The sequence below is a fragment of the Aethalodelphis obliquidens genome, unplaced genomic scaffold (assembly GCF_003676395.1).
Source record: "Aethalodelphis obliquidens isolate GAN/ISIS:26980383/991018 unplaced genomic scaffold, ASM367639v1 scaffold71, whole genome shotgun sequence".
Classification (NCBI taxonomy): domain Eukaryota; kingdom Metazoa; phylum Chordata; class Mammalia; order Artiodactyla; family Delphinidae; genus Aethalodelphis; species Aethalodelphis obliquidens.
In genome coordinates, this window is record NW_020838015.1 from 9,198,170 (window position 1) to 9,212,296 (window position 14,127).

The following is a 14,127-nucleotide window of genomic DNA, read 5'->3' on the forward strand; positions in this document are numbered from 1 at the left end:
ACATGACTCCTTTTGAATTATGGTTTTCTCAGGGTATATGCCTGGTAGTGGGATTGCTGGGTCATATGGTAGTTCTATTTTTAGTTTTGTAAGGAACCTCCATACTGTTCTCCATAGTGTCTGTATCAATTTACATTCCTACCAACAGTACAAGAGAGTTCCCTTTTCTCCACACCCTCTCCAGCACTTATTGTTTGTAGATTTTTTTGATGATGAGGCCAGTATTAATTGAACATGTTAAATGGGAACTTACTCACATGCGTTGCTAATTTGAAACTGTATAGAATACCCGGTGGATGAAAAGACATAGACCAGAGCTTGTGGGAAAGGTCCATGAGTGCTACCCAGTGGCAACCACTAGGATTTTGGACCAGAAAATTTCCAGGCATGGCAAGTACAGTAGACACCAGCTGAGAGACAATTACCAGCTTGTTATCAGGCATTAATTGAAACTGTCCCTATAACTGAAGGATTTAAAATAATCTTGCAATATGAAATGCCCATAATGTCTTGGGTAATGTCAGAGAAACACTCCAAGAAGAAAGGCAGTGCCCAAAACAGTTCCATAATAGAATGAAAATGATTTCTATAGGAACATGCTACCAAAGGAATGCAAGAAATAGTATTCACAAACAGGCAGACTCTTTTTCTTAGGGCTGACTCTGAAATCACCTGAGGAGCTGCCAAATCCTATTACCACAAAGGTAGTGTCCTATAAACGGCTCTCTATTGAATATCAGAAAGCTACTTAGTTTACAGATGGCAGTTCCAAAGTGGACAGATAACATCCTGTTTGGAAGGCCACCACACTACAACTGACTCATATAGAAAGTCCAATTGAATAAGGCGAGAACAAATCAATTCAGTGGTCTGAACTGCATGCTATTTCTCTGGCAATTATGGAAGAATTGAACAAAGAAAAGAGCTGCTATGTTTGAGTTTTTACTGACTAATGGGTTGTCACCAATGGCCTGGCCGTATGGTCAGGCAGAGGAGCAACAGAAATTGGACTATTAAAGGGATCCCCACATGGGGCACAGCCCTATGGAAAGCACTAGGGAAATTTAAATGGTGCTGAAAAGTAGAACATGTTGATGCCCATCAGAAGAACCCCTTTACAGGAGCCAAAGGATTTGGCAAGTGGATATCCTGATATGCTTGCTTGAGGTAGCCACCTGGGTCCATGAAATGAGTTGATATGGGAAAGATACTGCAATGCAGGGATGAGCTGATCACTGACATCTTCCTCTAGCACACACTGAGATACAAAATGTGAACCAGAACTGTCCTGTCTGGCAAGAGGCAGAGACTTCAGATGACTATGGGGCAGATTCCCTGGAGGAAGGTTCCACATACAGCTGGCAACTAGTCTATGTCAGACTTCTGCTGGTAGTTCCAGGAGGTTATAAATGGATCTTTTTTTTTCACTGAGATATAATTGACATATAACACTTATGTAAGTTTAAGGTGAACAGCATGTTGATTTGATACATGTATATAGTGCAATACGATTGCCACTGTAGCATTAGCAACCACGTCTGTTGCATCACATAAATGAGTCTTACAAATGAGTCTTGACAGGAACAGACACTCTGTACTAGGTTTTGCATATTCAGTGATAGATGCAAATACTCAGAATACTATAAGAATACTATGGAATAGAAGCCAGGACCAGATGGCTTCACAGGCAAATTATATCAAACGTTTAGAGAAGAGCTAACACTGATCCTTCTCAAACTCTTCCAAAAAATTGCAGAGGAAAGAACACTCCCGAATTCATTCTACAAAGCCACCATCACCTTAATACCAAAACCAGAAAAAGACATCACAAAAAAAGAAAATTATAGACCACTACCACTGATGAACATAGATGCAAAAATCCTGAACAAAATACTAGCAAACAGAATCCAACAACATATTAAAAGGATCATACACCATGATCAAGTGGGATTTATCCCAGGGATGCAAGGATTCTTCAATATAAGCAAATCAATCAATGTGATACACCATATCAACAAATTAAGGAATAAAAACCATATGATCATCTCAATAGATGCAGAAAAAGCTTTTGACAAAATTCAAAACCGATTTATGATAAAAAAAAAAAAACCTCTCCAGAAAATAGGCTTAGAGGGAACCTACCTCAGCATAATAAAGACCATATATGACAAACCCACAGTGAACATCATGCTCAGTGGTGAAAACTGAAAGTATTTCCAGTAAGGTCAGGAACAAGACAAAGATGTCCACTCTCGCCACTCTTATTCAACATAGTTTTGGAAGTCCTAGCCATGGCAATCAGAGAAGAAAAAGAAATAAAAGGAATACAAATTGGAAAAGAAGAAGTAAAACTGTCACTGTTTGCAGATGACATGATACTATACATAGAAAATCCTAAAGATGCCACCAGAAGACTACTAGAACTAATCAATGAATTTGGTAAGGTTGCAGGATACAAAATTAATGCACAGAAATCCCTGGCATTCCTATACACTAATGATGAAAAATCTGAAAGAGAAATTAAGGAAACACTCCCATTTACCATTGAAATAAAAAGAATAAAATACTTAGGAATAAACCTACCTAAGGAGACAAAAGACCTGTATGCAGAAAATTATAAGACACTGATGAAAGAAATTAAAGATGATACAAACAGATGGAGTGATATACCATGTTCTTGGATTGGAAGAATCAACACTGTGAAAATGACTGTACTACCCAAAGCAATCTACAGATTCAGTGCAATCCTTATCAAGCTACCAATGGCATTTTTCACAGAACTAGAACAAAAAAATTCACAATGTGTATGGAAACACAAATGACCTCGAATAGCCAAAGCAATCTTGAGAAAGAAAAACGGAGCTGGAGGAATCAGACTCCCTGACTTCAGACTATAGTACAAAGCTACAGTAATCAAGACAATATGGTACTGGAACAAAAACAGAAATACAGATCACTGGTACAGGATAGAAAGCCCAGAGATAAACCCACGCACCTGTGGTCAACTAATCTATGACAAAGGAGGCAAGAACATACAATGGAGAAAGGACAGCCTCTTCAATAAGTGGTGCTGGGAAAACTGGACAGCTACATGGAAAAGAATGAAATTAGAACACTCCCTAACACCATACACAAAAATAAACTCAAAATGGATTAAAGACCTAAATGTAAGACCAGAAACTATAAAAGTCTTAGAGGAAAACATAAGAAAAACACTCTCTGTCATGAACCTCAGCAAGGGACTTCCCTGGTGGTGCAGTGGTTAAGAATCTGCTTGCCAATGCAGGGGACATGGGTTCAATCCCTGGTCCAGGAAGATCCCACATGCCACGGAGCAATTAAGCCCGTGTGCCACAACTACTGAGCCTGTGCTCTAGAGCCCGTGAGCCACAACTACTGAGCTCACATGCCACAACTACTGAAGCCCATGCGCCTAGAGCCTGTGCTCCGCAACAAGAGAAGCCACCACAATGAGAAGCCCGTGCACCACAACAAAGATTAGCCCCTGCTTGCTGCAGCTAGAGAAAGCCCGCGTGCAGTAACGAAGACCCAATGCAGCCAAAAATAAATAAATTAAAATAAATAAATTAAAAGAAAAGAAAAAGTACTCTTCTTTAAAAAAAAAAAAAGCACAGCAAGATCTTTTCTGACCCACCTCCTAGAGTAATGAAAATAAAAACAAAAATAAACAAATGGGACCTAATTAAAATTAAAAGCTTTTGCACAGCAAAAGAAACCATAAACAAGACAAAAAGACAACCCTCATAATGGGAGAAACTATTTGCCAGTGAAACAGCGGACAAAGGATTAATCTCCAAAATATACAAGCAGCTCATGGAGCTCAATATCAAAAAGAGAACAACCCAATTAAAAAATGGGCAGAAGACCGAAATAGACATTTCATCAAAGAAGACATACAGATGGCCAAGAGGCACATGAAAAGATGCTCAATATCACTAATTATTAGAGAAATGCATATCAAAACTACAATGAGATATCACCTCACACCAGTCAGAATGGCCATCACCAAAAAATAATCTACAAACAGTAAATGCTGCAGAGGGTGTGGAGAAAAGGGAATCCTCTTGCACTGTTGGTAGGAATGTAAACTGATACAGCCACTATGGAGAACAGTATGGAGGTTCCTTAAAAATCTAAAAATAGAACTACCATAGGACCCAGCAATCCCACTACTGGGCATATACCCTGAGAAAACCATAATTCAAAAAGAGTCATGGATATGGGGAGGGGGAAGGGTAAGCTGTGACAAAGCGAGAGAGAGGCATGGACATATATACACTACCAAACGTAAGGTAGATAGCTAGTGGGAAGCAGCCGCATAGCACAGGGAGATCAGCTCAGTGCTTTGTGACCGCCTGGAGGGGTGGGATAGGGAGGGTGGAAGGGAGGGAGGGAGACGCAAGAGGGAAGAGATATGGGAGCACGTGTATATATATAACTAATTCATTTTGTTGTAAAGCAGAAACTAACACACCATTGTAAAGCAATTATACCCCAATAAAGATGTTAAAAAAAAAAAAGAGTCATGTACCACAATGTTCACTGCAGCTCTATTTACAATAGCCAGGACATGGAAGCAACCTAAGTGTCCATCGACAGATGAATGGATAAAGAAGATGTGGCACATATATACAATGGAATATTACTCAGCTATGAAAAGAAATTGCATTATTTGTAGTGAGGTGGATGGACCTAGAGTCTGTCATACAGAGTGAAGTAAGTCAGAAAAAGAAAAACAAATACCGTATGCTAACATATATTTATGGAATGTAAAAAAAAAAAAGGTTCTGAAGAACCTAGGAGCAGGACAGAAATAAAGACACAGACTTAGAGAATGGACTTGAGGACACAGGGAGTGGGAAGGGTAAGCTGGGATGAAGTGAGAGAGTGGCATGGACATATATACACTACCAAACATAAAATAGCTAGCTAGTGGGAAGCAGCCGCATAGCACAGGGAGATCAGCTCGGTGCTTTGTGACTACATAGAGAGGTGGGATAGGGAGGGTGGGAGGGAGACACAAGAGGGAGGAGATATGGGGATGTATGTATATGTATAGCTGATTCACTTTGTTATAAAGCAGAAACTAACACACCATTGCAAAGCAATTATACTCCAATAAAGATGCATTAAAAAAAGAAAAAGGACTGGAATAGAAGCTACTGTAGCAATTGGGACCACTGAGTTACATTATTTCAAACCATAGAACACATTTTACAGCTCATAGTGTCCAAAAATGAGCAAAGAGATAGCACCTTAAATGAATATATAATGTTGCATATATAGCTCAGAGTATTCATTTGATAGAGAATTGGAACAGGTAGATACCTAAAGTGGGGGAGATAAAGGCATGAAGAACTGGCTTACACCCCTTCATGAATGTATGCTCACATTTAACATGATACAGGCCAAGGGAGAGTCCCTGCTAGATAGATTCCTCCATTTTTCTGTGAGGTCTGAGGCAGAGAGTGCAGGGAAGATGCTGTTACTACTACACAATTCTTTCCCTGCAACACCTCAACTTTCTTTTTTCTGACCTGATGCAGTGGTCCTGGGACCAGGGCTACAACTGCAGGTGCCAGAAGCAGGGATGATCCCTAAATGAGAAACTGTAACTCTACCTTTAAACCTTGATGCCAGAATTCTGGGAATTCCCTGGCAGTCCAGTGGTTAGGGCTCTGTGCTTCCACTGCAGGGAGCACAGTTTCTATCCCTGGTCGGGGAACTAAGATCCCACCAGAATTCCTAAGGATCTAATGGGATGGGTTGTGCCTTCACCTGTTATACAGATAGGTCAAAGATGGCCTTTCTGTATTGGTCCTTAGGTTGTTTATTTCTTCACTGCAGGCTGAGACCCAATAGCTCAAAACCTGCTGATGCCAACTTAAATTTGTACACATCCAATTATTTTATAAATAGCCCAAACAAGTAGATTTTTCACTATTTAGAGCCTACCTGCTTTGCATACCCAATGAAACCTCACCCTACATCTGCTGGCAATAGATAAGGTAAGCCCGGGCTGTAAAAGACCCATGTTGCTGCTGCCCTTCAGGGCTCTCTGACCCAGAGACTCCCCACTTTGCTGCTGAGTGACATCACGTAGACACAAAAGCTCCCTCTCTTAACCCCTTATCCCCCAGCAGTTCCTTTGCCCTCCCCCCCCCCCCCCCCCCCCCCCCCCCCCCCCCCCCCCTCCCCCTCCCCCTCCCCCTCCCCCTCCTCCTCCTCCTCGTCCTCGTACAGGCTCCTGCTGTGAGGCACTTCCCCAGCCTGCAAGCCCAGTAACACTCGTGTGTGCTCCTGCCACCTCGTGGTCATATTTTTTTCTTGATAACCCCCAAATACCTCAAACCCCGTAAGTGGCAATAAGGGGAGAACTTCTGGAGATAATTAGGAAATCGATATGGAGGCCACCCAGTCAGCAGGAAAATCAATTAGCAAAAATCCTGGATGGCCTCAAATGAGTGGGATTCAAAATTTGGAATGCCACTGCTTCGGTTTGGCGTGGCACTGCTCTGTACTGTATTACACTCTATATTTTGGGGGGTATCCTCCTGTGCTTCAATAGCCTGGCCAAGTGATAGCATCAGTATTTGAGTGAACACATGCCACTGGAACTAATTTGTGGGGGGCCAGAGGGGCCCAGCTGCATGCGGTAGGAAGTCAGCCTGCCCACCTGGGTATCCATTAGGCAGGTGGTGGACACTGTAAGACCTGTGGGCCTGAACAGAAAAGGGGGAGGGGTGCACACCTCTGGACTGAGGGGTGGATACCCCTGACCCCATAATGGGCTATAATGGGAGGAGCTCCCTGACAATGGCCAGTGATTCAGCGTTACTCTGTGACGAGAGGACATCCTTGCCGCTGGGGACCACTGTGGCAGCTAAACAAGCCTATAAGGCAGAGGCATCAGGCCAAGGTTAGTCCCCGAAGTGCAGTTGGGGGAGGCACCTTTGCAAACAGCTAGCCTGACTCTGATGCTGTCGCACTTGGATCTGCTGTTACAGGTGGCATCATTCTAGCCCTTCCCTGGAGGGCTATCTGGACCCCAACTTGGGCTGAGGCAGCTAAAGCATTCCTTAAAGTGACAAAGACAAGGAAGTCATCTTCCTGCCTCTCCCAGGACTCCTAAACAGGGGGCCATCCTGTTGAATGAGAGAGGCAAGCCAGAACTTCCTCTTGGTGGCTTCTCACCAGGCCACAGCCTGGTGAGGAGGTAGGAGCTTACACTCCTTGGAAGACCAGATGGAGGGGAGGGCCCTGGAGAAGAGGACTGGTGCCCTCTAGAGGCCCAGGCAGCACGATGCCAGTACGGTCATGGTGAGGAGAATCTACCCTCCACCCAGGACCACCCACAAAGTAACAGAAGACACAAGAGGGGAAGGTCAAAAAAAAGGGACAGGTTCTCACTTGGGGGAAGCGACACATCCCCCTTCTCCCTGAGGCCCAGTCCTCCATAAGGACAGAGTTCGGGAACCACATGAAAAAGGGACTGCCTGGCTGTATAGAATGTATCAGGCAGAGAGCGAGAATTCCACCTAACAGGGTCTGGAATTAAACAATTGGCGGCCACAGAATGGGATGGAAAAATGGGCCCCTGGTAAGGGATCTTGCACAATTAGTGAGGAAGGGAGGAAGGACCCCCAGAGGCAGCTAGTTCACATATACCTTGTTGATATGGATTTTTTAATGGCTTGGAGGGCCACCCACCCCACATGAGGCCTCATAATCACCTGGGCAGACTGTCAACGGAAAACACCAGCTGAGGCCAAAGATCTCCTCCATCAGCTAGGGATGCTGGAGTGGGCTTATCAGGTAACAGATGGTGTGCAGCAGGATGACTGGGCAAGTGGGAGGAGGGTGAATAGAGTCCTGAGTCCACAGCGTTGTTTCTCAGAGGGGCTCCTGACAAAGGTAAGTCCTCTTTACTGGCAGTGATGGTTAACACAAAAACAGTTCAAAAGTCACAGCTGCCCTTGGATTTAATAGAAACCCCTGAAAGACAAACTCAGATCCAAGTGTTTAAGCCACCTGGCCTAAATCAAAATTACTATCGAGAGTGAAGCCTCCCCCCTCCTAAGTCAAACAAACTTACAGCTTGGCCTCTGCTTAAGCGTGAACTCTGAGAAAACAAGACAGGTTATATATTAGTCAGAATTTTCCAGTGAAGCAGAACCAATAGGATGTATATATAAAAAGAGGGTTTTTTTTCATAAGGATTGGCTCACAGGGTTATCCTGGCAAGTCCCAAGATCTACAGTCCTCAAGCTGGAGCCCTAGGAGAGACCATGGTATAGCTCCAGTCCAAAGATTTGCTGGCTTGAGGTCTAGGAGGAGCCAATGTTTCAATTTGAGTCCCAAGGCAGGAAAAAATGTACCAGCTCAAGGGAGTCAGGCAGGAAGAAATTCCCTCTTACGTATGGGAGGGTCACCTTTTTGTTCTATTCAGACCTTCAGCTAATTGGATGAGACCCGCCAACACTGGGGATGGTGATCTGCTTTACTCAGCCCACCAATTCAAATGTTAATCTCATCCAGAACCTTACAGACATGCCCAGAATAATGTTTGACCAAATGTCTTGGCATTTGTGACCCAGTCAAGTTGACACATAAACTTAACCATCACAGGTTAAGGGACAAGAGGGTCCCAAATTGGAGGTTCTCTGATAAATCAGTGCAGCAATAGTACTACTTACTAGGGTTAGATTACGAGCTGTGGCAGGCTTCCCTTTCAGAGGCAGCCTCATTTTCAGTACTTGCCTCTGGTCTCCACCAGTGGCCAGGACAGCCCACACAGAGGGATCCAGCAGTTACAGAAGTAGGGCCCCACCTGGAAGAGAATAGCCCTTGTAACACATTAACTGTAGTTTGGGCTCCAGAACACAAACACACTGGCTGGCTCTGTTGGACACAGGTGCTCAAACCTTCCTAATCCCAGGGAGCATTCATGCTTTAAAGGGAACTCCCCCTCCCCCCAAAAGAGGTGACTGACTTCAGAGGACAATTAATTAAAAGGAAAATTACCCACTTAACTATTAAAATTGGCCCAGATTTGCTAAAAGATGTTTCTTTCCTGGTGTCCCCTTGGAGACTATCCCTGTTCCCATTACTGGACCGGCTCAGTCAGCAGCTAACTTCATGGAACAAACCCAAGGCTTTTACTCTATTGGTGGGCGCCAACCAGTGGGAACCAGTTACCATTTCGTTATTGGTGTGGGCGGTAAACACGCCATAGTACAGGATATGACAAGGCACTGAGGGCCAGGCAGTCACAATCCTGAGTGAGCACCTCACTGAAAGGGAATGGGCAACTGCCTCCCTCCATAAGGTACAAGGCCCCTACCAGTCTGTTAAATTGGGCGGTTACATTCAGAACTGAGAAGGGCAAACTCTTCCCAACCCAATAAAATAAAAGCTCCTAGTGCTCCAACCTCCCACATCAGCAAGGAGGCCCAACATTTGGTAGAAAAGTTTGGATTCTGGTGCCAACACGTTCCTCACGCCTACTATTTGCTAGACCCTATCTATGTATTGAGTCACCTGTAAGTCTTCCATTTTGAGTGAGGACCTGAGCTACAACAGGCACTAGATAAACTAAAGGAGGCTATCACTTCAGCTCTCCCACTAGTGCCCCAAGGATAGGACTTTACATTTAGAAGTTTCTGCTCCCACCCCAAAATTTGCTTCCTGGGGCCTCTGGACCAAATGGACACGCAAACCTCTACCTGGGCTTTTGCTGTAAGGGGCTCCTAGCCTCAGCCCAGACGTATTTGCCACTGGAGAGGCAATTTCTAGCAGCATACAGGGCACTTATGGAAACTGAGGCCCTTTTGGGGGCAGAGCCAGTTATCCCACAGACAGAGATTCCTCGTATGCCCTACATAATGGAAGAAAAACTCCCCATAAAATCAGATTGGCATCAGAGGCCCCATTATTAAAATGGAAATGCTATCTACAGGGTTGAGCTAACTACTGGAGTGTCACAAACTCCCTGAGGAAATAACCACATACCTGCCACTGAAGCTAATTTGCCCAAACCCCAGAAATGCCTCTACCCCTTGCTCAATGGGGACGGGAGGGAGGATGGTCAGCACCCTCAAAACAAGCAAAGCAACTGTCTTCCTTTACCGATGGAGTGAGCACAAGGTGTAAGGGACCAGACAATAGACAGCCACAGCCTGTCACCCCCAAATCCGTACGGGGCACAGACCAAAGTGCCCAGTGGGCTGAGCCGCATATAATAGTCCTAGAAGTAGAGTATACCTTTGACAAACATTTTCCCAATGTTCATATTTTACTGACTCCTGGTTGGTGTTCATGAGCTAACTACTTGGTCAGGACTTTGGCAAAATCAGGGCTGGAAAATACAAGCCAAGACATTTGGGCTAAAGAGGTATGGGGCCAATTGCCACACTGGCTCCCACTCTGCCCATCTGGGTGCACCATACCTCGGCTCATACCAAACAAGACACAGAGGAAGTGCTCTACGACTCAAAGCCTGATGAGCTAACTGAACCACCAAAGCAGCTAGGGCTCTGGAAGGAGGGGGAGATCTCCAGACCTCTGGGAGGAGCCACCCTCCCCTTCTATCAGGGAGCACACGAGAGGTCAGGGCTTTGGGGCATCACAGGGTTATGAAAATGGATTGTTAGTAGAGGAGTCGGCTCAGCAGGGAGACAAAACATTAGTGGCTGTACCAGAAGCCAGAAATCTAGACATTGGGCCTCACTAGACATTGGGCCTACCTTACAGAGGAGGAGGGCCACATCAGAGATGGCAAATTGATTTCATTGGGCCTCCCCCTGCAGCGGCAGGAACGTATATGTTAACACATGGTTAATAGTGGTGGGTGCCCACACAGGCCTTCCACTGATGGCTCTTGTGGGGCCCCAACCTCTGTTAATGTTACTGAAGTGTTAACACCGGAGCCTCACAGCCCTTGGGAGTGCTACCGGTTATACAAACAGATCAAGGCTCCCAGTGCAAAGCAACACAATAGCGGGCATTACAAAATCACATTGTGTGAGTTTTCACCTACTCCATTGTCCTACAGCAGCAGATGTCACAGAAAGGCATAATGGTATTTTAAAACAAGGGCTCCTGAGAGAACCTGGAGGAAGATGGTCCATCAAGTTCAAAAGTGCAGACGAAAGACATGACTGCACTGTATTAAAATTCACAACAAATGAAACGACCACCTGTAGAGACGCTGTGACCTCTCCTGGTGGACACATCCACACTGGACACAACCCAATTCCCAGTTTTCATGGACATGAGAGCCTTGCATGCTACCCACAGCAAATGAACATCCACCTGGTACGTCCACCTTTTTCCCTTCTCCCTCATAGAAACTCCAGAGCCTAGCAGCCACTTCTCCCTTGATCCCAACAGGGACCTGCTGTGGACCACCAACTCTGGGACCACATTCAGCATGCTTCTGCTCCTCATCCAGTGTAAGCTGAGCAGATCACTCACCACTATCTGGAGAGAGAGGCGTCCTCATCTGCTGCCCACATACTCCACTAAATCACCATAGAACAATCTTGGACCAGCTCCTGATACCCAGGAGGTGGAACTAATTACCCCTGGACTGGGTAACACCATTTGGACGATACCCAAGGGACAATCAGATCTCCTACTGCTGCCCACAGATGACCTCTGACTTTCACCCCTATTCTGTTGCTGTGCCCCTTCCATACCTGAGAAGTTCCTCCCTTCACCAGTGTCGACTACACACCCATTGATGGATCACCCTCCCCTGGCGAACTAAACCCTACTGTTGACAAGGTCTGGAAACAACATGCCACATGCACAACACGGGAGACACACAACATGGGTCAGGATGGGGACCACGGGAAGCACGCTCCTGGCCATTCAGGTTGGTCAGTCCTACTAACATGACCACAGACACCACCACTGAGGTTAGCGCTCCTCCTCCTTCCATCTCTACTGCTACCAGCAACACCCATTCTGGCTAAGCCAGGCTCTAAGATGTGGCTTGTGACTCACAGGTGCCTTCTAATTCTGTGGGTCAACTCTAACTTCAAATATGTGGCCAATCATGGGCTGAGCACATAACCAATTGAGTTGACTCAGGTGCTGAGTATGAGGTAGATAACATGCACATTTACTTGGCTATAACATTATAAGCTCCTATTAACACCACCTGGAATTGCACTAAGCCCCACAACTTGCCTTCACAGGAACACAGAATATAGGCAACAATGGGAGCCTTGGTGGGCCTGTAAGGGAATCCCTGGTAAAGGGCTTTCCCTATTACAAGCTTCCCCTTGTCCAACACTGGACACTGGGTTTGACTCAAAATTGCAGTAGATTTTTACTCAGCAGCAGAACCCCGCAAGGACTTACCCTCATCAACCACACTAGCCACAACTCTCCAACGCCACAATCTTTCCAAATATTCCCCTGATACTAACCACTTTAGGATCACTAATTGGTGAGCAGATGGGCAGTAGGAACAGCGTATGTGCAGGACGCCACACAACAATGAAAAGAAACACAGCCAGTCATGTCCTAGGAGTTATCCACACAAAGTAAATAAATTGCCCAAGGACTGGAACTCTTGGCTGAATCTCACCATACTTTAGCAGCCATGGTGTTAGATAACAGCATAGCTCTAGATTACCTATTTCTGGGCCTTTATTAACACATCTTGTTGCATGTTGGTTGTCAAAGAAGAACAAATCAGGACTTAGTAAGGAGAAACTATTTTTCAGAAGGATTATTGGAAGGGAGGGAAAGGGACTATTGTAATGGGGGAGGGCTGGTTGCAATAGGGAGAATGCTATGACCATAAGGTCTACAAGGGTCTCAAAATCAAGCAGAAAAAGGCTTTTCTTTCACAGGGTAAGGAGGAGGCAAGCAGAGATGAGCAGAATCTTTCAGAGAAGTTGGACAAGCAAGGGGAAATGGCCAGTGGGGTCTGACAGGAAAGTATCCTGCTGTTGTCAGTCAATTCTCAGGAGAAGCTGAGAAGGGAGGCAAATTTCACTTTTTTGTGTTTGCTCAGGCTTGGGGGCAAGCAGAGTTCAGGAACCTGTAGGAAGGGAGAATCCTGACTAAAGTTTGGTCAAGACAAAGCAGAGGGTAAGCAACAGGTAATTGTGAACACTTAGTCGGTCCCCCCTTGTTGTTTAAGTCAGACAAAATCTGTCCTTGAGCACTATTAGGGATGGAATAAGAGTCATTGGGAAGCTGAGTTAGGTCCAAATAGTTTTCAAGGGGGTGCTGGCCTTCATGTTCCTCTTGTTCCTGAAGAACTGACTACTGTATCATCTGTTGATTGTGCTGTTAGGCTGACAGCTGTTGGAAGGCCTTAGCAATTAGGCATTTAACAAGAGAAATACTCAGAAATAAAATAAAATAATAGTTATTAAAGGTTGAATAAGCGAGTAAAACCAAGATTTGAGGTTCAGAGAGAGCAAGTCGAGAAGATTCCTAGACATTGGGCTTGAAGGGTATTCAGATAGTGGAGTGAATATGACAATGGAAATCTGAAGAATTTTCTGGAATGTTTGGATGTTTTTGGTGATGGCATAACCATCAGAGAGGTTTCAGGGAACACATGCACAGCAATGGCTTCTGATCATTACAAAAGTGTTCCCCTTGAGAAGCCAGGCTGGTGTCCAATGCCAGACAATTATGAAGATCCACTCACTGGAGTTCCTGTAGTTCTCTGGCAATGATGTTAGTGGTTTTAGATGTTAGTGGTAAGATCCACAGTCATGGTTATTTTCTGTAGCAGAGCATAGAAGATGCAGGTGGTTGGGTGAACTTCTAAGTGGCCCGCACTGCAGCAGCTCTAGGCATGCAGGTTGCCCATAGTTGACTTGTTGCAGCAAGTTTTTTAGATTTACTCCCAGTCTCTTAGCCTCTTGTTCTAAGGCTTCTTAAGAACCTAACGAGACAAGAAGAGCACAGCCTCCTTCTGGGGCTTGGATTCTGCCTAAGCTTGTAGTTGTAACATGTTTTGTAGACCTCTTGCCTCATCTAGTGTCTGGAAAACTTAAATCAGAGGTAATAGAGTAGTTAAGGTGAGAAAAGAAGGCAGTCTGGTTAAGCATAGATGGCCCTTTTTGAAGAGTA